Source organism: Eulemur rufifrons, chromosome 26 (assembly GCF_041146395.1).
Source record: "Eulemur rufifrons isolate Redbay chromosome 26, OSU_ERuf_1, whole genome shotgun sequence".
Taxonomy (NCBI): Eukaryota; Metazoa; Chordata; class Mammalia; order Primates; family Lemuridae; genus Eulemur; species Eulemur rufifrons.
This window is the reverse complement of record NC_091008.1, coordinates 1991840-2019517: the sequence shown is the minus strand read 5'-3', so window position 1 is coordinate 2019517 and position 27678 is coordinate 1991840. Positions and strand designations below refer to the sequence as shown.

Here is a 27678-nt window from a genome sequence, read left to right as displayed (position 1 = left end):
GCACACAAAATAAGATCTACCCTCTTCAGTGATTTTAAGTGTACAAGATAGCATGATTATTCCAGAATTTATTTGGTAAGGCCCGCTCATCATTTTATACATAAAGTGACAAATACAGTGTTCTTTCTACCTCGATCATTAATTTTCTACTTATGTCACTTTCTAGAACATGTTGTCTAATGAAGTTTTCCCTCAATCTTTTATCTTTTTTTTTTTTTTTTTTTTTGAGACAGAGTCTCACTCTGTCACCCGGGCTAGAGTGAGTGCCATGGCGTCAGCCTAGCTCACAGCAACCTCAAACTCCTGGGCTTAAGCGATCCTACTGCCTCAGCCTCCCGAGTAGCTGGGACTACAGGCATGCGCCACCATGCCCGGCTAATTTTTTGTATATATATATTTTAGTTGTCCATATAATTTCTTTCTATTTTTAGTAGAGACGGGGGTCTCACTCTTGCTCAGGCTGGTCTCGAACTCCTGACCTCGAGCGATCCACCCGCCTCGGCCTCCCAGAGTGCTAGGATTACAGGCGTGAGCCACCGCGCCCGGCCACAATCTTTTATCTTGTGTTTTAGGGAAAGGAATATGTTTTTCACTGGGCGCAGAACCTGGCTGCATAAAGTTATCTCTGCCAGCTGAGTGACCTATTCTACAGTGATGTTCTTTTTTAACAATTCAAGAAAATTATATTTACAGCTGTTTTGTTTTAAAAAGCCAAAGTAATGATCGGAGATAACGTAGCATAAATAAGTTATCTCTTCTAAAGTTGTAAAATACCCAAAACTGTAATGAAAAAACGATGTGACTAGAATTATGAAAAGGTAAAATTTTAAAACAACTTGTCCTCCATCCAGCAAACATTTTTTATCACACAGCCTATAAAAACAGGTTTATCAGTCATATTTTCCCTTTGTTTTTCTACGATGAGAAATAATAGCCTGTCTATTGATATAGCACATTGATTTGACAGGGAAACATAAGACATTTGCTTTTCAATAATGCATATTTCTTTATTTCTAAATATTCTTTTGGTCTCCTTTTTAACACTAGAGGGCAATATGTTCTAGCTTTTATTGCAAAAGTAGACCAACAGCACCTGTTCATCTGTTGACAGATTACCAAACAAAGAGAGTGCTAACTAGATGAGTCCTGAGAGTGAAGGTGACACGGCTCTTGGAGTGAACATCATGCTGTTGACACCAGGGAAAGATCAATGACTCTTAATGTTAAAATCCCAATTTTGCAACAGTTTCACACCAAATACGTTTTAATCAATTCTCTTCCTCTTATTTATAATGAAGAGCCAATTTATATTGTTTGTATGGTTCCCTGCTTCTCTAATTCTATTTCTACTTTTTAAATATGCACCTTCATATTTTTGTTTCTATTATGCACAAGAGATAGATAAATCAAACAACAGATCTTTTTAATATCTTGCTAATGTTTGTGAATTTTAAGAACTACATTTTTTTTCTGAAGCAAAAAGAGGTAAAACACCTATAATTCAAATATGTAAAAAAAGTTTTGCCACATCTTGCTTCCAAATGACCACTGATTTAGGATATATTTATTTTATTTCTTCACTAAATATAATAGCATGCATTGGTTTTTGCAAGAGATTTACCTTTCAGCTTCACATTTCTCTATTGTGCAAACACATTTGTGCAATGATTTCATTTACAAAAATGGCACAATTCTAAAAATTTGAATCTGCTTAAATAATGAACCTTTTAAAATATCTTAAGAGTAGAGAATTAACATACAATTAATGATAGCTTATATACAAAAGAGAAATATGTACACCATGATTTACGTTGTCTCTCAATTTACTCTGTTTCTTGGTTATGAGGATGAAATATAAAACCTAAGAACTATATTTGAAATAATTTAAAATTGTGCTTGCAATTTCCATTTAGAATGGCATTATGATTTATTTGCAAAAGAGGCTTTCTTGATACCACTTTCTACTGCTCACAGTTATATCTTACAGTTGTAACATTGTATGCATCCATTATAATTTATCATTTACCTGAGAATCTGTAAAAATACTTGTTCATGTGCAGCTGTTTTGCAGATGATTTGAAGGGTAATGGATAATTAGGAGGTTGTGCTTACAATGAAATACTCAAATTAATCATTCTGAGTAAAATGTACAAATATAACAATAGACGTTATCTCTGTTCATGCTTTGAGTTCTTCTCTGAAGTTGCTTTCCCTAAATTAGTCATTAAAAATTTGTTTAAAGAAAAGTATTTTTAGAGACTAAGAAATCTTTTTCAATAACTATCACAGAATTTGTCATAAAGGAGGACTGAATAACACCGTGATACAGATGCAAACTATAATTGGAATGCAAACATCAAGGTGATTAAAACATGCAATCCAAAAAAATTGTTCTTAATTAGATTTAGTCTCATCGTTCTACTCCAGTTATGGTTACGGCCACACCCACAAACACACAGATATCATAAAGTCCATTTTGAAAATTGGCCACAGACCAGATACGATACAGCTGTCACTGCTGATATTGAGACCTGGGGTGTACTTCAAGTGACACTTCTACTGATGCCCCTGGAACACGGACCTAGACGAAGACACCCCAACCTAAATGGAACTTTCTTTGGACCCATTCTTCACTTCAGTAGCTTCTGATTCAAAGTCTGATAAGAGCATATGGGATTAGACACCCTCAGTCGGCATGTCCGTGACGTGGCTGAGGACAGAATGACTTTACATGTGTATTGAGGTGGAAATTCATAAGATCATGAATTTCTTAAACATAAGAAGAGTGTTCAAGTTTCCGGACAGAAGTGAAGATAGAATAAACTGGCAAAACGTGAGTTAATCTACATGAACTTGAGCACAGAAAATGGTAATAGTAAAGCCTTGAGACATTGCAGATAAACCAAAGTCTAATTGCAATAAATAAGAACAATAGCATAAAAGTAAAGAAGGGAGTAAATGGCGTAAAAATGTCCTAAAAACCCTGTGTTTTCTGGGACGAAGGTCATGATATTAACAGACTGCAGGTATTGGGACGTTAAGTGTGCACAGTGGGATTTCTAGTGAAACCAGTAAGAGAAGGCAGGAGACCAGATCCTTCCCTTGTGCCTGCTGGCACTTTGATCTTGGACCTTTAGCCTCCAGAACTGTGAGACAATAAATGTCTATTGTTTAACCCACTCCGATTTTGGTGCTGTGTTCCCATAGCCCTAGGAAACTGATATAGTAGCTGTGGATTGCCAGATGAGTTGAATTTCAGACAATGCACCAACGTTCCCAACATTATGGCGGAGACAACTGTCTACCTAGAGTTCCTGCCCCCCCTTGTAAACCGCCAGCTCTTCCAACTCCTAGGACATGAACCTTGCTATAGGCTTGGGGTCTTTGGGACCCAAGTCCTCACACAGGGACCCCCACAACTTCTCTCATGGTGCCTTTGTCCCCAGCCATGTGACTCATCAAAAGACAGTTAGGACCCCATGGGCTTTCCTTAGCCCCCTACACAGTGGGTTTGTGACCCCATTTCCTATTCTCTCCATTTCTTGAAACATTTCACTGCGCTCACCAGAACACATGGTCAGTCATCAGAACAATTCTTTCCCTATTCAGTGAAATTCTTCTCTAAAAGTTTTCTGCATCTTCCTGGCCCTAAGACCGACCTTGTTCTCCCCTTAGGACCTCAGAGCTCTCTGCTGCTCTATTTTCTCTCCCAGTTCTCCACCGCTGGGTCAGGAGGTTGGTGAGATGTCCTTCTTGTTTCTTACTGTCACTTCTAGACTATTCTTCTTTCCCACTCCCTAAAATCCTCTAATTTTTCATCCTATCAGACCATAGCACCCACCTGTTCTCCTTACAGCAGTCATCAGCTCATGCCTGGTTAAAGCCCTTCAGTTCTAAAAATCTTGTCTTTTGGAAACCTTTCATTGTTTTAACAAACTCCTCGTGTAATAATTGGTGATAATAAAAATAACCATATCGATGATTCTTCCCACACTATACCTCAAGATTTTAGGTTCTCTCTTTAATGCTCCTGCTGTGTTTCTTCTTATCACTGCCACCAGGTCCCATGGTCACATGCTAGGTCTTTCCATTATAACTAATAACCATAAGTGATTGGTAATATTGATTTCTTACATTTGGCTTTCCAAACACAATCTCCTATCTCTTTAGCTCACTCTACCTCTTACCCAAAGTTCAACAATATTTCAAGCTCCTAGAATCTTTAAACCATTCATCTTTTCACTTTGCAGTCTCTCTCTCTCTCTCGTGGTGTCAAAACACTCCTTACTCAGCACAAATTACGTAATCAATCATTATATTTGTTATATATAATATACTCTAAAATCCTTTTACTCTCTTTTATTTCATACAGTTGTCTAAACAACACTGAATAAATTGCACATTCCACCAGATCCGTGCTTGCAACTCTGAGGACAGAAGAAGCATCACCAATCTGACCTAATTCTCGATCAATAGCCTCACATGGGCCCTTAATTCTTGCCAGTAATCTTTTTATGTTTTTTAATCCATTGACATTATCTTCTTCTAGATGAATGTTTCATATCTTTCCATCTTCAAACTTTTAACTTCCTTTTCATTCTTCTCGTCTGATGATCTTGTTTCCTATTTCACAGTTGAACACAGTGGCAAGCAGAAAAGAATTTCCATAAGCACCCACTACCATACTTACTCGCTTATATGCGTGTATGTTCGCTTTTGGGTACGTTATCTACTCTAGCTAAGGACAGCCCTCTACTTCTGCACTAATTTCCAATGCATTATCACCTACTCATTGGAGATATTGCTTCAATAATACTTTTCTCTGTCCCATGTAGCCATAAAGTTTTCATTTTCTACTAAAGTATTTATGCCAGCATGCAAACATTCTATTATTTCTGTCAAAATTCACTTACCCTATAATCTGTCATTCTACTTTCCCCTTTACAGCCAAACTGTTTTTAATGCTGTGTCTAATTTTCTCTGGAGCCTGCTCTAATCAGGCTCACCCTCACCACTTCATTTTTCTTACAAATGTCACCAGTGACCTTCATGGTGTAAAATCCAATTATCAATTCTTGCTCCTTATCTTACTTTATCCATAAGCAGCATTTTGTATCACTGATCATCCTTTCATCCGCACAAAAACTATCTTTCCTCAGCTTCCAGGAAATCACACATTTATGTTTTTTTATGACTTTCTAGTCACATTTTCTGATCTCTACTCTACCTTCCCTTCTGGGGGGATCTCATACAGGGTCGTGGTTTTAAATACTATCGATAAGCTTAGTGTTAAATGCGATGGATAAGATGACTCCAAAGTTCACATCCCCAGCTAAATCTTTTACCAGCTTCTATTTGTGTATTCAACCACTTTGGAAATCTAATGGCTGTTTCAAATTTAAACGAGATCAAATCTGATTGCCTGATATTTTCTTTGACACTAAACTGATTCCTTTCACTGTCTTCTTATATAAGTAACGGGTGCTACATTATTAGAAATACACACACACACACACACACACACACCCCTACTCACCCATTGTGGCTGGTTATTGTCACCTCTCTTTTTTTTTTCCCCACCAAACCCACTAGACATCTAAGCCATTGGCTCTATCTGTAAAATATATCTAGAATCTGAACATATATTAACACCCTCAGGGCTATCAACCTAGTCCCAGTTAGAATCATTTCTCCACTGAATTATTAAAATATATTCCCAATTGATCTCTGCTTCGGCCATTGGTCCACATGAGTTGTTTTTCAATATGTTGCCAAAGGTTTCATTTAACAATATATATCAGGTTATGTCTCTCCTCTGTTCAACTCCTCACCCCAAAATAAATAAATAATAATGACTGCTCCCCCCCCCACCCCACTCCCCACATCTTACTCAGAGTAGCAGCCAAATTCATAGAGTGATCTACACAGATCTACCTAATATCCAATACTTCTCTTTCATTGAATTCTCCGCATCCCCCTACCAGACCTCTGAATAGTCTCTGAACATGTTGTGTTCTTTACACACATACTTCTAGGCTTCTGCACTTGCTGCTGCTTCTGCCTAGATTAATTGCCCCCAGGTATAAACATGCCATAATCTTCATTTCTTTTAGTCTTTTACATAAATGTAATATCCTCAGTACAGCTACTTCTAGCCTCCCAGTGAAACGTTACAATTTCTCTCCCAACACTTCCTCCTTCCTTCTTGTTTTTTCATTTATTTATATAAAGGAGTAGTAGGAAATTGAATTGAAAAGGTAGGTGGGTACTAGAAGATAACAAAGGTCTGATTTAAAATTCTAGGGAGTTTAAATTGCCTTAAAAATTCGATGGCTATTGAAATAGTTTAATTGAAGACTGACATGGTAAACGTTGTCATTAGAAAGTTATTTTCTGAGGGGCAGAGAGGATGGATTGGAGCCATGAGGTAAATCAGTTAAGAACTAGTTACAATGGTCCAGAGGATTAAAAAGAGCAAGCAAAATTTATATGGAGACCAAAAGACCCACGACAGCCGATTTAATATTGAAGGAGAACAAAGTTGGGGGACTGAGACTAACAAACTCCAAGACTTACAAAGCTATAGTCATCAAGACCTTGTGGTATTGGTGAAAGAAAAGACAACTGGATCAACAGAACAGAACAGTGAGTTCAAAAATAAGCTTGCATGAAGCACTGAATTATTTTTCTAGATCCATAATTCTACACTTCATTTGGAATCAGAAAGAGCCTGAATAGACAAAAAGCAATCTTAAGCAAAAGAACAAATCTAGAAGCATCACATTACCAGACTTCAAACTATACCACAAGGCTACAGTCACCAAAACAGCATGGTATGGGCACAAAAATAGACACATAGACCAATGGAACAGAACAGAGAACACAGATGCCTAATAAGCATATGGAAGATGCTTCACTTTGTATGTCACTATGAGTAATTACAAATTAAAATAGCAATGAGATACCATGGCACACGTATTAGAAGGACTAAAATCCTAAACACTGACAGCACCAAATGTTGGAGAGGACATAGAGCAACAGAAAGTCTTATTCATTGTTGGTGGGAAAGCAAAATAATTCAGCTACTTTGGAAGACAGTGTGACAGTTTCTTACAAAGCTCAACATAGTCTTATTATATTATCCAGCAATGATCCTTGTTATTTACCCAATGAGTTAAAAACTTACATCCACACAAAAATTTATACACAGATGTTTTATATCAGCTTTATTCATGGTTGCCAAAGCTTGGAAGCTACCAAAATGTCCTTCAGTAGATGAATGGATAAACTTTGGTGCATCTGTACAATGAAATATTATTCAGTACTAAAAAGAAATGATCTATCAAGCCATAAAAATGTGTGGAGGAACACAAAATGCATATTACTAAGTGAAAGAAGCTAAACAGAAAAGGTTATGTACTATATGATTCTAATTATATGAAATCATGAAAAAAGTAAAATTATTGAGATAGTGAAAAAAATCAGTGGTCATCAGGGGTTTTGGGGGAGGAAGGGAAGGATGAATAGGTGGAGTACAGGGGTTTTTTAGGGCACTGAGACAATTGCATATGATACTATGACGACAGTTACAGGTCAACATTTGGCAAAACCCATAGAATATACAACACTAAGAGTGAACCCTAATACAAACTATGGAGTTTGGATGATAATGATGTGTCAATGTTGGTTCACTGATTGTAAGGGATGTTGGTGGTGGGGTAGGTTGTGCATGAGTGGGAGGGGATTTATGGGAATTCTTTGTACCTGCTGCTCAATTTTGCTAGGAACCTAGAACCACTCTAAAAATTATTAAAAAAAGAGCAAGCTGTTTCAGATATTTATGTATAACTTTCTAGCTCTTATAAATCTGTAGCCGTCTACACGTAATAGAGTAGGATACATTTAAGAAGCTCTGTTTGAGAGCCACAATAATTTATTTAAAATGAATTGTGTTCTTCACTAATATTTCCCAAACAACATTAAATAGTTCCAATTCATAAAACAAAATGGCACTTCTAAAATGTCCTTTACTCTTCAATTCCCCTGCACTCCAAAGCTACTCTGGAATAGTAATACTTATAATGCTTCCTTTCTGCCAAATGTTGCACTATTTTTTCCCTCCCTCCCTCTCCTCTCACTTCTTCTCTACAAGACCCTGTGGTATTGACCAACTAACCTCATATTCAGAATGCAAGATTATCCCTTCTTTTTAGGGGAAAATGGAAAGGGTAAATGCTTCACACTGTTTCTTGGAGAGACAAGGCTGTGAACACTCTCATGTGAATTATTTTTGTCCTGTCACAAAAGAAATAGAAGTGTCATGACTTGGTGATTGATTGGATGTCGAGAGGGAAAAAAATGAATCGTCCAAAGACTTCAGGCTTTCACAGTCATTCATTCAGTATTGATTGAAAGTTACTAAGTGCCAGATGCACGACCCACCTGACAAACACCATCTCCACTCTTTGAAACCAATGAAAGTCTATTCTGTAACACATTCAAATGAAAAGGCAATTACAGTGAGGCATGATAAGTTTAATAATATGGAAGATACAAAGTTACATAGAAGCAGAGAAGATGAGGGAAGAGAAAATGAGTAGACTGTAATATATTATTTTTGAAAAGTCTGTGAGATATTCAAAAAGAAATGTCCACTAGGATGTTGAATATATAGGAATGGAATTAAGTAGCCTGTGCTGGCATTGTTACATTAAAAGGTAAAAGGAGCCATGATATTGAGTGAAAGCGCTAAGAAACAGTGTGCATAGCAAGATGATAGAGGTATACCATTAAATATTTAGAAAACAAACAGCATAAACTGTGGCTCATGGAAGAAAGCCATGGAAGCTGCAAGTGAGGAATACTGACATTTCTGATCAAGTATTGAATGCTATTTGTGAGTTAAGAAACACAATTGAAAATTGACCTTGAATTTATCAATCATGAGAATACCGGTAGCCTTGGCAGAAATCAGTCCAGTGGTTTAGCTAAGTCAAGCAAAAGATTAAAATGAATTGAGGAGAAAGTGGTGATGAACAAACTGAGAATAGTTGCAAACAAAAAGAAAAAGGAAGTTTTTGAGAAAAACCGTTCTCACTGGAGTTAAGTGATATCTCACTGTGGTTTTGATTTGCATTTCCCTGATGATTAGAGATGCTGATCATTTTTTCATGTCTTTGTTGGCCATTAGTCTATTTTCTTTTACGTTTCTATTCATGTCTTTTGCCCACCTTTTAATGGGATTGTTCATTTTTTTCTTGCTGATTTGTTTAAGTTCTTTGTAGAATCTGGTTATTAGCCCTTTACTGGATGTATAGCATGGAAATATTTTCACCCACTCTGTAGGAACTGAAAGAGTTAATAGCAATACAACACTAACACTCGCCGTCATGAGGAATATATGCCTATCGGGCACTTGAGAACTCTAAGGATCAGTGCTATGAAATTTCAGAAAGATTCCCATGGACTGGTCATCAGGAGATGACTTAGGGATATAGATTGTTTTAATCATTGAAGAATGGGAGGATCTGGATTTTGAAGAAGAAAGAGGAAAGACAGATTTGAAACAGAAGAGAGAAGCAGGATCCAGGACAAGGCAGGGGAATGACATGACCAATTTTGTCCTTAGAATTACAATGGCGTATTCATTTTCTGTGCTTTTCTCTATACACTTAAGTTAAATCAATGTATAGCCAGCAGCAATAAAATGATTGCCATCAACTGATAATTGCTTTGCTTTAGGTCAATAATCATTCTTTAAAACCATTATTATATTTAGTATTGATTTTCATCCTTGTTAATTGGCTCAGTAGACAATCATGGAAGCAGTTATCCATGAAACATAAAATGCTCACTTGGCCCTGGTATTCTCATAGGCAAGGAAACTATAAGATGTAGAGATGAATCAATGAAGCCAGGATGTAGAAATTCACTTCTCGCCTTATGAATGAATGAATAAAAGAGAGAGAAAAAAAATTTTGCCTAATATTTAACATTGAAGTTTAATTTCAAGAAATTATTAAGGAATTTATTAAAATGTCAATTATAATATTAATGAAAATTTATATTAATTGGCTTTTTGTTATGTGAATTTAGTATGTTACTAATAGTATAATTATATTCACAAGTTACATTAACATATGGAGTCTCTTAGAAGCTATATTTTTAATATTTTAATCATTTTTTTTCTGAATTTAGGTAAGCTTTCACTTTATGAATATAAATGGAATTTGTCTGCATCAGAAGTAACAAAAGATTACTATCTCTTCAAATTAATTTCAACAATCACTTCTCTACCACGGACTTTCTTACCAAGAGACGTTTAAAGTAAATACATAAATAAAATACTGTTTGGGGGCAGTATAACTGGAGTCTATTTACTTTATAGAAAGTTTTAGCAAGGTTTTTTTTTTTTTTCATTACATTATCTCACTATTAGGAAATTATCTGTGGGACATTCTATACTATTGACTTTGATCTGCTGATAATGAAAACTGAACTCTTTCCAAATGGACACTTTTTATCCTGTGTACAAACAGCTATACATTCCAATTATCAAAAATATTATTCAAAGAACTCGAGGAATGAATAAAGAATTTAAAGTCCAGACAAATGAAGGTACAAGTCCAATGTTACACAGCTAATATGAACTCATTTTTTTTTTTATTAATTCTAAATCTCTTCCTCTATTGCTCCTGTTCTGTACTGGTACCCTAAATATCAAGAAGTAGAATTTTCATTGCCATGTACAAGACTAATAAAAAACTTTATGAAATAGAAAATACTGAAAATTTCTTTTGATTATTTCTTTTCTAGCTATAAATTGTACATATCTTATAGTTCCTATTTCCACCTTTTACTTATTTCTTTTGCTTCAGAGTATTCTAAATTTTATACAACATACAAAACAATTACTTTTCATCATTAAGAGACATGCTCCATTCAATTTCATTCGGTATGCCTGCTATTTTTAATCTGATTGCCTCATATTTTATGTTATTTTAGCTTTTAGATACTACCAAATAAACACCAGCTTGGCCATCAACTGGAAAGAACATGGATGGTAACATGTAAATATAGTCTACATAGAATTTCATTATCCCATACAAAACTAAACCAGGTTACACAATTGTCAAAGTTTGGAAACGTATGACAAAAACTCATGAGAAGAGATTTAGAGTGATTTCAAGCATTCTGCTACTTGTCAGAGGCAACATTTCTTGAGATGTTCCTATTTTAATACTTGATGACTGGAATCTAGAATTATTACAAAAGTTACTTATGAATGCTTTAAAAGGATACCAGGCCCTGTACCAAAATAATTCACTTAGCAATCCTATTTGGTAGAAAATACCGGGAGATTATGAAATGTGAAATATTGTGTTGATTTTCAAAATATGTTTGGGAAAAAAGAAAAGGAGGAATAAAAGTGGTCTTGTTTTTTATATTGAAAAACCATGAGATCAATTTAAAATATACCAACACATTTGTGGCAAAACACAGAATACAACTGGTATCACTTTATTCTCAGTCTAGGTCAACATTAGTGATTAGTAATTTTAAAAAGTTCATTGTATTGTCCAAAAAGCGTCTGTGGAAAAAAAAAATTACTGCCTTGACTAGGTATGAGACAAATGGTGGCTAGGAGGTTTCTTGTGTTTTCGTTGTGTCCCTACAAGGGATGTGGATAAAGACTTTGGAATGAAGACTTTGTTCACCAACTGCCTGCTCTACCAGCTGGTTAGATAACCATCTAGGAAACATCTGTATTTGTTTTTGTTCTATCTGGTTTCAGTTTCTCAATCTTTGCCTTCTTGTCTTCTAACTCTATGTTTCTTTTTACTCCAGCATGCCAGAAAATCAAGATAAACTATTTGGCACCTTTTTCTGACAGTTTTTTTTTTTTTCCTCTAGTGTATGGTCTGTTTTCCTCAAGCCGTTTGAATGTTAGTTAATTTTGATGACCATGATGAGTTAGATTAAAATGTTGATTGATGATATATGATCCTTTATGTTAGATCTAACGTTATGAATCTTCAAATGTATAATCAAAATATAGAAGAAGTTGTGCAAAAAGGTGGTTTAGATGATTATTTCCAAATGAGGATTAGGATACTGAATCATTCAGGGGTTACTTTAAATCAGTACAAAATGTTACACTGCAGGCCAAAGTCAGAGTACCAATATATGTAATTAAAACTTAATTCCATTAATTTAAAATCTCTCAAGGTTTCAACTTTGCACTGGAAATCCCGCATTTATTGTCACAGCTTTCTCAGCAGTTCTGTGGATGGTCATTACCTCATTCACAGATCATGAATCTGAGGCAGAGGAGGGTTGGTTAGCTTTACCGTTTCATCACGAATAAAGGCTAAAATAGATTCAGAATCTAGATTTAGTGGAATCCAACATTACCATCTGCCTTCTACTATGTCACGATACCATGTCATCGTCAAACCAATTCGCGTTTGTTTACACGACTGTAATTCATCAGTTCTTCTCTCACAGGGCTTATGCTCCACAGTTAAGCTAATCAATCTCTACATTCCTTAACATTCACAAGTTTATGGAAGCCAGAAATATTTTTATTATTCCTGCCTCAAATCTGTACATATTTTCTTTCTTGGACTGGCTCAAAAGAATAAGGGAATAATATGTTTAAATGAAAAAGATAGACTTTCACTTACTCAAGAAATTTTATCATTGCGTTTTTCCTTAAGAGATCGTGCACCTTGTAAATCTTTTTATGAAAAATGGCTTTTTGACTCTAGGGTAGATCCTGAGTAATACACACTATGTAATTTTACCCTGTTGGTATTTACATGAATTACGTTGACCAGTCTTCTAACCAACTGCTAGAGCTGGGTTTCAGGTGGGCAGAGTATTTACACTACAGCCTTTATCCATATCTCTTATAGTGACACAACGAAACACATCAAAAAACCTTGGTAGCCGCCATTTATCTCTTATTCAAGGCAGAAAATCCTTCCACAGAAGTCGTCTGGACAGGTAATAGTCCGCCCTGTGTTGGTTGCTTTAATTGAGTGGAAACTTACTGATTTTTAGAAAGTATTTTTTTTTTTCCTGACTTGGCACAGAAACCACTTCCCAGGATCTTTCGTATTTTAGTCTGTTGGTGCCACATAACATAAAACAAATTCCTTTTCCTTTTTAAATTAAAAAAAAAAAACCTCTTCAATATATAAAGATAACTATATTGCTTCTCTGTAGTCTTTTTCCTTTAAATATCACTGTTTTTTTTTCAACTGTTACTCATATGGTATGGTTCCCAGATGTCTCCTTGCATTTTATGTTAATCAAACTCTGGCTGACTGCTGATTACTGGTTAAGCGCTCTCTAAGCATTTCTGCCACCAAAAGGTTTTGGTTAAATGAGGGGCACAGACACACACACAGCAATTTCATGGCGACGGAGCTGGGTGTAGGTAGCGCAGGACACCTGGGCCGCCCTGGGGGCAGAAGAAGGTCAGAAAAGACTGTTCCTTAAAATGAGACACCAGGAACCTGAGACTGATGATCAGGCCACATCATGGCAGAGCTGTGCTACATGGCGTCACTGGGAACTATTTATCTCCCTGAAATTGACACTATGATTCTACTGATGCACTCTAAGTTTGTATGACCATAGTATTCGCTTTGCCAGACTTTTGTTTATTGCTGAATTTGAAGTACTTTTGTAATTGGTGGAATTATATATACAGTCATTTCTTGTTATACAGGAAGCACTGGTTCCAGGCCCCCATGGATATACCCAAACCCACAGATACTCAAGACCCTTATATGAAAAGGCTCGGTATTTGCATATAACCTGCTCACATCCTCCTGTGTACTTTAAATCATCTCTGGGTTCCTTATAGCTAACACAATGTAAACACCATGTAAATAGTTGTTATACTGTAATATTTAGGGAATGATGATAAGAAAGAAAATGTGCATGTTTAGTACAGACACAAACACTAATTTTTTAAAAATTATTTTCCATCTGCAGTTGGTTGAATCGATGAGTGGAACTCACAGAAACTGAGAATTACATTGATCCCTCTGAATTTCATTGTGTTAGGTCCATTCTTCCAGCAAACGCAGTAATCTCTTGGAATACTGGTTCTTACCCCGACCCATGTGTGCCCATGAGATGGGGACTAGCTCCACTTGGGCTTAAGTTTCAATATTAGCATTGAATTTCATGCTGCAGGAAGAACGTATCTCTCATCTTTGACAAAGCAGACAACACACCCTGGGGGAGAGAATCCCTATTCAGTAAACGGTGCTGGGAACATTGGGTAGCCACATGCAGAAGATTGAAACAGGATCCATATCTCTCACCACTCACTCAAAGTAATTAAAGATGGATAACAGACTTAAACCTAAGACATGAAATCGTAAGAATTCTAGAAGAAAATGTTGGAAAAACTTTTCTAGGTATCAGCCTAGGCAAAGAATTTATGAAGAAGACCCCAATGGCAATCACAACAATGAGAATAAATAAGTGGCAATTTATTAAATTAAAAAGCTTCTGCACAGCCAAGGAAACAATCAACAGAGTGAATTGGCAACCTTCTGAATGGGAGAAAATATTTACATGTTATTCATCTGATAAACGGTAAATAGTCAGAATCTACAAGGAACTCAACCAAATCAGCAAGAAAAAAAAAAAAATCAAACAACAGCATTAAAAAGTGAGCAAAAGAGATGAAGAGAAGCTTTTCAAAAGAAGATAGACCAATGGTCAAAAAACATTTGAAAAAATGCTCAACATCACTAATCATCAGGGAAATGTAAATGAAGACCACAATGAAATATCACCTAACCCCAGTGATAATGGCTTTTATCAAAAAGTCCCAAAATAATAGACGCTGGTGTGGATGTGGAGAGATAGGAACATTCATACACTGTTGGGACTGTAGACTAGTGCAACCTCTATGGGAAATAGTATGGAGATTCCTCAGAGAACTAAAAAGTAGACCTACCATTAGATCCAGCAATCCCACTACTGACTACTTACAGAAAGGAAAGAAAAAAATTTATCAAAGACTCTTGTACTAGAATATTATTGCAGCACAATTCACGATCACAAAGATGTGGAATCAACACAAGTACCCATGAATTCTTGAGTAGATTAATAAAATGTGGTATATGTACACTATGGAGTACTACTCAGCCTTTAAAAAAATGAATTAGTATCTTTTGTAACAATCTGGCTGAAAGTGGAGACCATTCTCCTAATGGAAAAACAAACACCACATTGCATTCACTATTACACTGGAACTAACTGAATAGCACTTGTGCACAATAGGAAGTAAAACTCAACAAAATCAAACAGGCAGGAGGGGCTGAGGAGGGGATGGGGGAAATCATACTGAATGGATACAATGTACAGCATCTGGGAGATGGGCACACTTAAATTTGTCTCAAGAGGTACAAAAGCAATCTCTGTAACCAAAACATTTGTATCCCCGTGATATTCTAATATGAAACAAGCGAAAATCCCCATAAAACATACAATAATTTGAGATAATTTACAGACATAATACTTTTTAAATACTTAGAAGAACTGCAAAGAATAGAAGTGAAGTTGAGAATTACATTTTCTAAAACTGATTAGTTTTTCTACTTTCCAGAGGAAGTCACACTAAACAGAGCGCCACTGTGCCATACCCTAAACTCTCCCAAACAACATCACAGAACTGAGGGCAATGATCAACAGGCAGTGTCAAAATTCTGCTTGTCAGATGCATATTACGAGAAATAGTTACTCTTTTGTCATATTTTTCTATAAGGTAAAATAATAAGGTTGCTCCAATTGACATGTGATTTTTAAACAGATTTTCTGAATGACAATTTATTAGAAAGGCATTTCCTGACCAGCCCTATACCTCTCAGTTACACCTTTAACCCGTCACCTGGACTTACACATCTTCAGAACACTCACAGACACTATCATTGGGTCTTTATTTGTTTACTGTCTGTTTTCTCCCACCAGAAGCCTCCTGAGAGCTGTTTTGTTCGCCATGGTACCTTGAGTGGTATCTGGCACGTATTAAAAATAATGGAAAATAATACTTATTATCATTAGCATTAGGAACAGTATTGAACAAAACTTTTAAAATGTTATTTCTCTATTGAAACTGAAAAATATGTCCAGACAGATGAATAGGTAAATAATTTAAACCATTGAGTTCAACCTCAATTGATCAATTTTAACATTATTTCTGTGGTTATTAAGAAAATGAACTATTCCAAAGTGGCTTCACAAACTGCGATATCAGAAACCGTAGTACTTCAAATGAATTCATAAGTATAATTTATAAACAAATGCCTGTGTTTTATTTTACTTATTGCAATATGGGAAATCTTAATTGGGTTGCCATTGCTATTAGTGAAAGATTGGTTGAGAAACCAACAAAATTTAAATTCGGATTCTAATCACTAACTTGCATTTTAGAGTAATGACTGGAATTAGGACTTTTATTGCATTTGCAGAAGCACATGCATCTCTGCATGTTTCCTTTCCTGGTATTAATCTTTAGTGATGCTATATTTATTTCTGAGGTTTAAATGATTTTTTACGTAGGCTTGAAAGACTACTCAGTACATCCAGAAGAAGAAGAACTCTTTTCAGATATCTGATGAAATATGACAAATTCTCTGGGTCAGCAGGCTACCATTGAATTTCTGATCCAGGAATGGAATCAAGTCAAAGTATCTACATGGGCAAAATAGCTTTTCCTTCTGTTTTTTTTCCCCCCACTAACATGGCAGTCAGCCTTTGGGATGAATATGAATGCTATCATGTTTAAACTACTAAATATGAAAGTAATTTATGGTGGTTTAAAATACTAATACAAGGATTGTTTACATTTATTCATTTTGTATTCTTACCACTGAGCTGCATTTGCTGAATGGAAAAGATCCTACTGGCAATGGACGGGGCGTATATGGAAAGGGAGCAAAGGACTCTACTCAAAGAAGTTAGTAAATTAAAGGGGAATTCATAGGTGAGAGAACAGCCCATATTTTAAGGTTGACGTCGCTACTTCTCTGACATAAATTTCCCACCCTGTCTTACTTTTCTTTTACTGCTTAATATTGTTCAACCCACTTTAACCCACTTTTTCTTGGTATTTTTCCTATTTACTCTGTGTTCAAACCTGGCCATTAGAGTCATAATTGCCGCCATGCTAAACATGAGAGATTTGCTCTCCAGCTACGCAGGAGGGCATTTAGGCTTAAGTAGCAAAAATAAATAGAGGGAGGGAAGGGAGGAAAGGAGGAAAGAAGGAAGATAGGGATGGAGGGAGGAAGGGAGGGAGGGATGGAGGGAGGAAGGGAGGGAGGGAGGGAGGAAAGAAGGAAGGAAAATAGAAAAGAAGTGAGGGAGAGAGAAAAGAATGGAGAAAAGGGGCATAGGAAAGGGAAGAAATAGAAAAGGAAGGGAAAGAAGGAAAACAAGTGAAAGAAAAAAGAAAGGAGCCAATGAAGAGAAATTAAGAAAGCATTTCTACATTTACTTTTTGCTTGAACATACGAAACTTGGCCCGGCTCACTTTCAACTTCCATGTGGTTATGGTTGAAGGTGCATTCCCTTAAAGACTTTTACTGAGGAGGCTAAATATGTTAAATAAATCTCAACATAGGCCGGGCGTGGTGGCTCACACCTGTAATCCTAGCACTCTGGGAGGCCGAGGTGGGCAGATTGTTTGAGCTCAGGAGTTCGAGACCAGCCTGAGCAAGAGCGAGACCCCGTCTCTACTAAAAATAGAAAGAAATTATATGGATAGCTAAAAATATATATAGAAAAAAAAATTAGCCGGGCATGGTGGCACATGCCTGTAGTCCCAGCTACTTGGGAGGCTGAGACAGGAGGATCCCTTGAGCTCAGGAGTTTGAGGTTGCTGTGAGCTAGGCTGACGCCACGGCACTCACTCTAGCCTGGGCAACAGAGTGAGACTCTGTCTCAAAAAAAAAAAAAAAAAAAAAAAAAAAAAAAATCTCAACATAAGTTCAATTTATTGTGGGATGTCCAAAATAGGGAAATTGTCCTCAACTGGGAGCAAATGAAGAAGTGTGTGCATGGGCAGGGCATGCGTGTGATTTTTAGCTTGCTAAAAAGCTTCTTTGAACTCTTCAAATACGTAAAATAATAGTTTCTAAAAGGAGCCAAAATTCAGTTTAGTAGAGAAATCCCAGTTCTACAACTTAATAGCATTATCGCTTTTGTTTTCTCAAATACCCAAAGGCCAATGCCAAATCATATTTTTGGGCATCCAAACATGGCTTCAACTCTTCATTTTTTTCCTCAGAACCTTCCTAAATTTCAACCAATTACTCAGGATTATTCATTTAGTGTTGTATTATTAATGAAGTGTATTGATCCTAAAAAATATATGTAAGGTAATCTATTTATGTAAATTAAAGAGTCACTTGAAAGCCATTATTTAGTTTGTCACATGTAGGTTACTTCATTATAACGTATTTCATGGTCTGAATTATCTGAACAGTCATGAATACAAACAAATAATAACAAGGCAAAGGAAACAAACATGTTACATTATATGGGCCAACTATTTACCTGTAGGAATTAAGACTAAGTTACCTTAACATTTCAAAATTCTCTTTGTCTTGAGATGTCAAAAGCCATTAATGGGTTTGGAATTCATTTCCAGACTATTTTGAGATTTGAGGAAATCTGTTCTCAATTTAGTATTATTTCCAAAAGAAATTTTAGACTTGTCAATTCTAGAATGTGACTTAGCATTCCTTAGAAAACTGAGATAAAGACAGCTTGGGACTAGGGCTGTCTCTATTAGAAATGACTGTATGTATGTATACAAGTTGTGTATTGCAAATGACACCTCTAACTTCTTAAGTTTGCTGCAAATAACTTTAAAAAGAGTGAATTTTAACACTGTATAGTAACATAGCTGAAATTTTCCTGAAGTGCTAAAGAAAAGGCTGGCTAAATGTTTTATCCTGGTGGCTGAAGGTGATAGCATTGTGTCTGACACCTGACTCGTTTTTCTCACTTCAGAAACTTAAAATAAATCAACAGACAACAAGTTTCTCTTTTTCCTAGTTATTTGGACTCCATAATGAATGGCAGTTTACCTTCTCTTTTGTTGTCTAGCTTTACGAAATATGTACTACCACGGTGTTTAGAATGTGTACTTTTACTGCAAATTTCAGTAGGCCAGTGACTTTAATAAAACCTTCACATGCCTTTGTTTTTGGCATGTATCCGGCTGTGGCATTTCTTACCTTTCTGCCCCTACCAAGATGATGGTTAGAGGGTACATATCGTCTTTATTTCTTTTTCTTCTCTTGAATATATAATGCATGTTATAGTAGTTTCTGCTAGGCTTATTTCCATTATTTCATTAATGCAACATTTAATAAAGAAAAAAAAAAAAAACCTTTGTTACTTTAACATTTTGCTCCACTTAGAAAATATATTTGTCTTTCAATATCCCACAGTTTTTACTGGAGAAAAGAGTAACAGTTTGGGTTAGACTTTAAACATAACGCATTATCAATGAATTTCAGCCCAGAAAGAATTAGCCTTCTGGGCGCAGGGCATCACAGCCTTGGCTTCCAGCCAGGGCTGATATTCTAGTTTTATTTTATGTTTCCCCAGCTGCTTTCTAAATCTGGGGAGGCAGCACCAGCCAGAATTTTCTAGTTTGAACACAGTATGCTAAATGCTTCTGTTCTCCCTTAGTAGCTGCTGCTAAATGATGCACAGAAAGTTTGATCTTTGCATGTTATTTTCAAAGGCCCCTTTTCTACTCAAACAGAAAGTGCCAGGGGTCGTACAAACATTAGACCTACTGAGGACAACTATTTATTTAGCATTTTTAAGAACTAATGTTAGTATAGAGATGGAATTAAGAAACTAAATTGATTTTAAATCCAATCACAGAATGTTTTATTGAGAGAAGAAAGAATAGGTATGACAGGTTTAATACTCTAATAAAATATGCAAGATTGTTCTTTCCCTGAGGTGAACATATACATAAATATGCATTTGTATCTTGATTATCAAATACAGAAATGCCAAATTATGATTTTTATACATAGCTATATATCAAATAGTCCCCATTGACATCTTTTTGGTATTTAGGGGTAAAATGTTTAAAAGGGAACATGTCTTAGTAACTCCATCTTGCAGAAAACAAAATGCAATTTATGTACATTTTGTAATTATTTATTAAAAGAAAAAGAATATTAAAATTCTCACAAGATGTTACTTTTATTTAAGAATAATGCCTGAGTTTCTGAATTGCATCTATATTCTCCCTTTAAGGTTGATATTCATGTTAATAAGTCATACACATTATAAATTTTTCAAAAGGTTTTTGATGCATCAGTCTTTGTGGCAACCAATTGCCATTCAGATAGAATTAAAAAGGACAATTCTTCTTGGTCTTCAAATTCCAAAAATCTTCCCAATTATCTTACTATGTCTAACAATATAAATTCTGTGTAATACTAAGGTATACATGCACAAAATTGCTTATTTTTAAAAATGTCGACAATCATAGCAAGTATAAATTCACATTTATATACTGAGATAAGTGTAAATGGAAAGTATATTTTGCTTATTAATCACTTATTTTTTACAAATTCCAGCTAAAGACTTAGGCTGTTCTAGCCAGTGGATTTATACTGTCTAGGTATACTTGCTTCTTAAAAAAATGACTCACATAGCAACTAGTTGGCATCTGGATATAGCTAATTGGCATACTTTTAATAGAAGAGATTAAAATTATTTTTGGCTATAAAAAAATCTTCTAAATCTTTTTGGAGAAAATTTATTGTCTCCTAGTTTTCTGGAAATTCAACCAATTACAGTAACTTTTATCTTAATCAATTTCCTCTTATGGCAAGAAACTCACAGGATTTTAATCATGAACTTGGTGAGAGTGGGTACCTAAAATCATTTTAAGAGTTACAGAAGCACACCCATACCTTGGTATGTAATTTATTTAAAACATCTGTGATCTTGAGTTAATGAAAAATATTCTGGTAAAAGGCATTGTGCATGCAAGCAATGGTGTGTTTAAAAGAGAAATGATAAAGTATAGACTGTTGAAACTTTTTCAGAGCTATATGAGAACTCACAGGATCACCCACCATAACAAACAAAACATCTCAGCACTTGAAAATGCTCAGATAATAACTCTGAGGAATATAGTATTTTGTCAGGATGAAGTACGAGGAAAAGAAAGTTTGTTTCCTTTATATTTAGCTTCCTCTAACAGAGATACTGAAAAGAATGAGTAAGACCATATTTAAATACCATTTCTTGCATTCCAACTTATTCTTTGCACGAGGAATTTGGAAGTATTTATAGGTATAACATAAAGCTGTTTCAGTCTTCCTGGGAATAAATATATATATATATATATATATATATATATATGGAATATGACATATATTGTTCTAAGAATTTATTTTTCTTTCCTAATAGGAGCTAGGAGGAGAACATCCATTTCTTTGTAAGCAATTTATGACTGTATCATACAATTTCCAACGTCTGTGACAGCTGTTTCTCTAAAGCAGACCATTAGAACAGAACATGCCTATAAATCCCAGGTCCCAAGGAGAGGAGTCCCCATCTTCGGTAATTTGAATGCCATGTTTTCAGTAGCACTTTTCGGGGAAATATTTATAACCCTACAGTTCGTTCTGGATATTGAATTTGTAACACCGGTGATTCTGGAAAGACTGAAATTGTCATCAAGTAAGATGCTTTCTATGCAAATGTTCTGGCAACTGTTTAAAATATATCAAGTTGCATCTCTTTTCTAGGCAGGACTCTATTTCCCATTTATCCTGCAAATATAACTTCTACAAAGCATAATGACAGTTAAGCAAACATGCTGAAAAAGGAGATTGCATCTGGTTTTAAAATATCATCTGCTTCCACATAAATCTTTCACAAATAAAACTTTGGTGTGTTCAACTTGTTTACATAGCTAAGCAACACAAATCCATTTATTGTACACGCCTCGGCTTCAGCAAATTAAGCAGCAACTTACCTAGAGAAGCATTTCAATTTTTTTTTTTTTTCTTTTCCTAACTTGAATGTATCCCGAGTTAGAAAATGAGATATATCCGGTATTCAGGTTCACTTGGCTCCAGGTTAATTAGAAGGAGCTGTCAGTGCCTGCAGTCTGCCTGAACAGTATTCCGAGAGCACTCTCTAGCTCCAGTCCTAGCATCTGAACTCTTCCAGCACAGTCTTTTTTATTTATACACACATTGTCCTTTGCAAAACAGGCAGCCAGCTGGGATGATTCAAACCTCTGTTCAGCACACCGGTAAAATGCAGCATCCTTCTTGGACAGGAGAATTACACCAGGGAGCAGACCGAGTGCAGCAAAAAGGCAATGAGAACTATTTAATCATCGGAATACCAGCTGCTCCTGCTCGGCTTTTGCTGCTGCTGCTGCTTCGCCGGTGTGGCTGTGGTCTTCCCTCCTTCCTCTCTCTCGTGTCTCCAGAACTAGAAAGGCAGCTTTGCTGGGTGATGATTGGCAGAAGCAGCCAATTCTTTCAGCTAATCATGCTCGAGACTTTCAAGGACCTGAAGCTGTTGTGATGTCATCTAGCCAGTGGGATGTCACACATGAATACATTCCAACAGAAAGCCAATTCTGCGACCCACTGCCTTCCTCTCACACCACGGTGATTGATTAGATGCTCCTCGAGGATTTGCATAATCTTTCATTGTACCGTTGGACTATTTCCTAGGAAATTTGAGAATAAAATCCCACTGTGCAGCCCTGATACTGTACCACAAGATTCTGTTGGGTAAAAGAAGGAAAATTCAAGACAGGGTTTTCTGCTGTAAATATCTGCCAGTCAAACACACAATTTACAAACTCGAAGAAAGCCAACAATGAGGAATAGGAAATCTGGACAAGTGTTAGTGAACTGCGTACTCCTGAAATTAATAATAATATTTTAGACCAGAATAAATATTATAAGTAAAGAACGAATATGTGTGTATGCGTGTTTATTTTTATGCATTGTTTTATTAATTGAGAAAAATTACTGGATTATAATAGAAAAGTTCTTTTCTATTCCCAGCTCTGACAAAAATTGTCTCCATGTTTTGGTTCTTTTTTAATTGGGAACATAGGATGATTACTTGCTTTTTGTTCTCTACTAACTCACGTAAACTCACGTAAACTTTATAAAGATACTATAAAGTACTTTGATATACTTTATGTAAAGTTCTTTAAACTTCTGCATTAGAATACATACAAAATAAAAGTAAAGCACTTTCAATTGCATTTCTTCACTCCAGACTATATGATTACAGGAGGCTTTTCTTGCTTTATTACATGATCTCTGCCATTTAATTTAGGGGAACAAAGATGTGCTGATGAGAATTTGGTCCAAGACCCCTAACAGGCTAGAGAACAGAGCTACAAACTTTTCTCAACTCCAAGTACTCCTCTGGTACATGGGTATCTTTGGTTATAAATAGATCTGCTTGAAATACTGGGATAGTTTCTGAGAAACCCTAGGTATGACTTCCAGGTGGGGGTGGGAGGGCGTCCCTCAAAACTCAGCAGTTATTGATGATTTGGTCTTTTAGATGAGTAATTTTAATGCACACAATATTACTATTGTTGTTATACTGCACAAGGTTTTGAGGGTCAGCAAGCTGTAGACTCATGCTAGATAGAGGATAGGAAAAAACATCTAGCAAATTAGAAAGAGTATTTGCCAGTTATTCATAAATAACAAATATAATCTAGTATATAATAGATCATGTGCCAGTTATTTTTTCAGGTTCACAGGCTAAACATATATTAAAGGAAAAAATTATATTTTACAATTCATCAAAAAAGAGTCCAGGAACTTCTTACTACCTTTTAAGAACATTTGGAATGCAAAAATGCATTTGATGGTCAAGTCAGAATTTTCTTAGTGATACACATCCAAATTCAAAATGGATAAATAAGTTATAATTAAACATTTCAACAATGTTGTAATATAATAATTATTGGTGGGATAACATCATGCCAAACACTAACTGCTGATAAATAAAATGAAATAGGATACACTTTAAAAGCTAATTGAAGATTTTCCACCGTATATAGTTGGGCTCACTAGTAATGACTTCTTCTTTATTCAAGTTTAGTGATTAGTCTTAAGTCTTACCTTTACAAAAATGATTTAATGAAAAGAAACATTGCTATAAAATACTCAAGGTCTTTATCCTATTGATGTCATTCCATTTCAGATCTTCATAAAGAATGACAATTTGTCAGAATGATTTTAGTTATTGGAAGTAAATTACAACACAGTGATAGGATTACAAAACCATCACATTAAAACATAGAGCAGGCCGGGCGCGGTGGCTCACGCCTGTAATCCTAGCACTCTGGGAGGCCGAGGTGGGCGGATCGTTTGAGCTCAGGAGTTCGAGACCAGCCTGAGCAAGAGCGAGACCCCATCTCTACCAAAAATAGAAAGAAATTATATGGACAGCTAAAAATATATAGAGAGAAAAAATTAAAATTAGCCGGGCGTGGTGGTGCATGCCTGTAGTCCCAACTACTCGGGAGGCTGAGACAGGAGGATCCCTTGAGCTCAGGAGTTTGAGGTTGCTGTGAGCTAGGCAGACGCCACGGCACTCACTCTAGCCTGGGCAACAAAGTGAGACTCTGTCTCAAAAAAAATAAAAAATAAAAAAAAATAAAACATAGAGCAAAATTAACATACTCATCACTGGAGATAACCACAGTTGATGTTAATTGATTACAAGTGAAAGTTGATCAATTTTGTCTCTAGTATTAGTCTATAAACAATGTTTTTAGTTGAAGAGACATAGTTTTATTCCCTAGAGTGAAATGAATAATAAAGTGAAACTACTTTAACAATGTAAAAGTGTTACATATAATATTAATAGAAGATGTTCTTACTAAACCTAAAATATTTTTAAATATTTGTTAAACCTAAACTATTAGAAAAGAAAATCCAGAGATAAGGAATTAAAATTCATTGTAAGGAAAAAAAAGTGCACTTTACTCTTTTTTTCTCATTATTCATTTAGAAATAAATTAAATATTGAAGATAGACAGTCCCATCATGTAAATAGGTATAAATGAATGGAAACGAACCAAAAAGTTCTTTTCCATTCCTAGGGAAAGCTGGACAAATTCACAACGTCTAAACTAAAACAATAAAAACAAAAAAATATCAAAAGTATTTTGAATATTTTTCTTATAATTTCCTTTGTGTATTGTAGTCTTCAATGACTAAGAAAACTTACCTGTGAAATTAACATCTTTTATCATTTTCTAACTTGTCATGTCATGTTGAGGAAATGAAGTAAATGACCTTGGGCACTTCCGGGACAGAATGTGATATGCAAGAGAGAAGACAGGGAAGAACTATTTGCTCAAAGTGGTTTTTTGTTTTTGTTTTTTTTTAAATCACTAAACCTTTGTTCCACATTTATAGACTTTGCACTTACGTCAAATGTAGCATCTATCCAGTTAGTTTTTAGTAACACACATTATGCAAAGCATTTGTCCAACCACTTATATTTGAATTCTATAGACCGGAAGGTGAATGCTCTTATTTTTATTTTGACACCTCATAAAGTGTAGTATAATTTTTCCTTTATCTATTAAGACATAGTTCAGACTTATACTAAGACCACAATGGATTTTTATAAAACTGAGTTGAACTTGTTGAACTAGTAAACTTTTGGAGCTCCACATATTTTCATTCAATTGTTCTGTTGCTTCAGCAGATGTTAAATTAGCATTTGCCCATTACAAAACTCTTTTTTTTTAACCTACATTTATCTTAAAAATTACCTTTTAAACTTTCAGTGGAGGAGTTTCCTTTGAAGTTCCAAAAATGTGTATGTGTAATATGTATTGTTTTAAATTTGCAAAAGTGAAAAATGTTGAAAACATTTTATATTATACACTTAAAATCTATAAAAAGTATTAAAACATTACATATTTTATACTTAATTCTTTATACTTTATAATACATACATCTCTTTATATGTATATTCAATAGAAGAAACAGAAAACAAAACTAAACACATGTTTATTGAAAAAGAAAGCCCATATTTTTTGTTTTTAATGTCAGTTCTTTTTTATAGTGAAAAATGAGAGTGTGGTTATAGCTACTAATAGAAATATTAGAAGAGCTCAGAAACAAATTCAGTAAATTTAACAATTTCAAAATTTCTAGTCATGATTATGTTTCCCATTAACCTTTTTTTTTTTGCTAATTGCTACTAATAGCAAGTTTTAAATGCTTGCACCTAAAATAAATAGAAATTTGCATAAACAATGCCAAAAAATATTTCCAAGTACCTCATAATTTCTATTTTTAAAAAACTCTTTACATGCATGTCCATATTATAAGTAGAAGATATTTACATCTAATACACATTTTTATTCTTTTCAAATTTAATCTCCCTTCTTTAATTCTACTGCACAAATAACACTTTTGAATGAATACAAATAATTAAATTTATAGTTCTCATAAATGTGAATGAATGCAACTAATATAATTTATAGTTTAAACTACTAGAGCTTATGAATACAGGATTCTAGTAGCACCATCGTACTATTTTTTCTCTGTTCCCTTTATTTGCAATGATTTTTTTAACGTGAGCAACTTTCCTGTTTCTCAACTATCACAAAATGCTCTTACTACCTCTTTTATAAAAGAAAAAGCATGAATAAAAGAAACTACTATGTTCAGTATATGCCTTCAGGGAGTGGGGTAAACCTCTAACTGGTGAGTAACTAACACAAAATGTTTTTTTTTTTTTTTTAAAGAAAAAAAGACCTCTGTTAGTAGTTATTCAGATAAGAACTCATGTGAGAAAGGAGGAACATAAACTCAGTTTTACCCCATTGGTGTCATAAACACATGGTAAGAAAATTAGTGTGAAATAGCATTACTTGCATAAAAAGCATCCCGGTCTCGGACTTAAATTTTATCTTATTCCACATCTGGATGTGTTGTTTGCAAGTTACTGAGGGAGGGGAAAGATGGGAAGAACAGGTTGGAAGAAAGAATCTTCTTGCCAGCATCGAATGCATTGTTTTAGCAAGAGAGAAACCAGCATGTTAACGCCTCAGACAAATCCTTTGAAGATGCAAAGTTTGAAAGGCCAAGTGAGGGAACAAACAGACCAAAGAGTCCAAGTCCAGTCTGGCTGACAACTGCCTAAAGCAATATGATTTTTAATAAATAGCAACTGTTGACCAAAGTACCATGGAATCACAAAAAATTTTGTTACGTGCTGGAAGGGCAGCACAAAAGTTAGACCTAGGGTGAGGTTAGAGAGGCCAGTTAGAAATTAAATTGATGATTATTCCATGGTCTGATCTTTGCTATGAGGATTTTTGGTGACTTTCTCTTTTGAGGCTATTCAAAGGTGATGGGAGTTCATAGAGTACATTAATGAGGCCCCAACGCCAGTGGGAGTTTCTTACCCAAGGAGAATCCTTATTGCAAAGCGCTCATATGATGTATCTACCATAGGGGATTTCCCTTTGCTTCTTTCTTTGTTTCTCTTTCTTTTCCTTATAATTTGCATTTGCCAAACTTTTATTATAGTTTAATGGCAATTTTCTTTTGGGTCAGTGCTTAAAAGTCAAGTCAT

The 27678-nt window shown here is 35.2% G+C and overlaps 1 protein-coding gene across 1 annotated transcript in view; it reads right to left on the bottom strand.

The window, feature by feature from the left end:
- Positions 1–22242, bottom strand: part of NDST4 (N-deacetylase and N-sulfotransferase 4) — a 160918-nt gene extending 138676 nt beyond the window's left edge. Inside the window, exon 1 of the mRNA XM_069459071.1 lies at positions 22058–22242. The gene's annotated coding sequence lies outside the window, so the exon portion shown is untranslated. The remainder of the gene's footprint in view (positions 1–22057) is intronic.
- Between the last annotated feature and the right edge of the window lie 5436 nt (positions 22243–27678).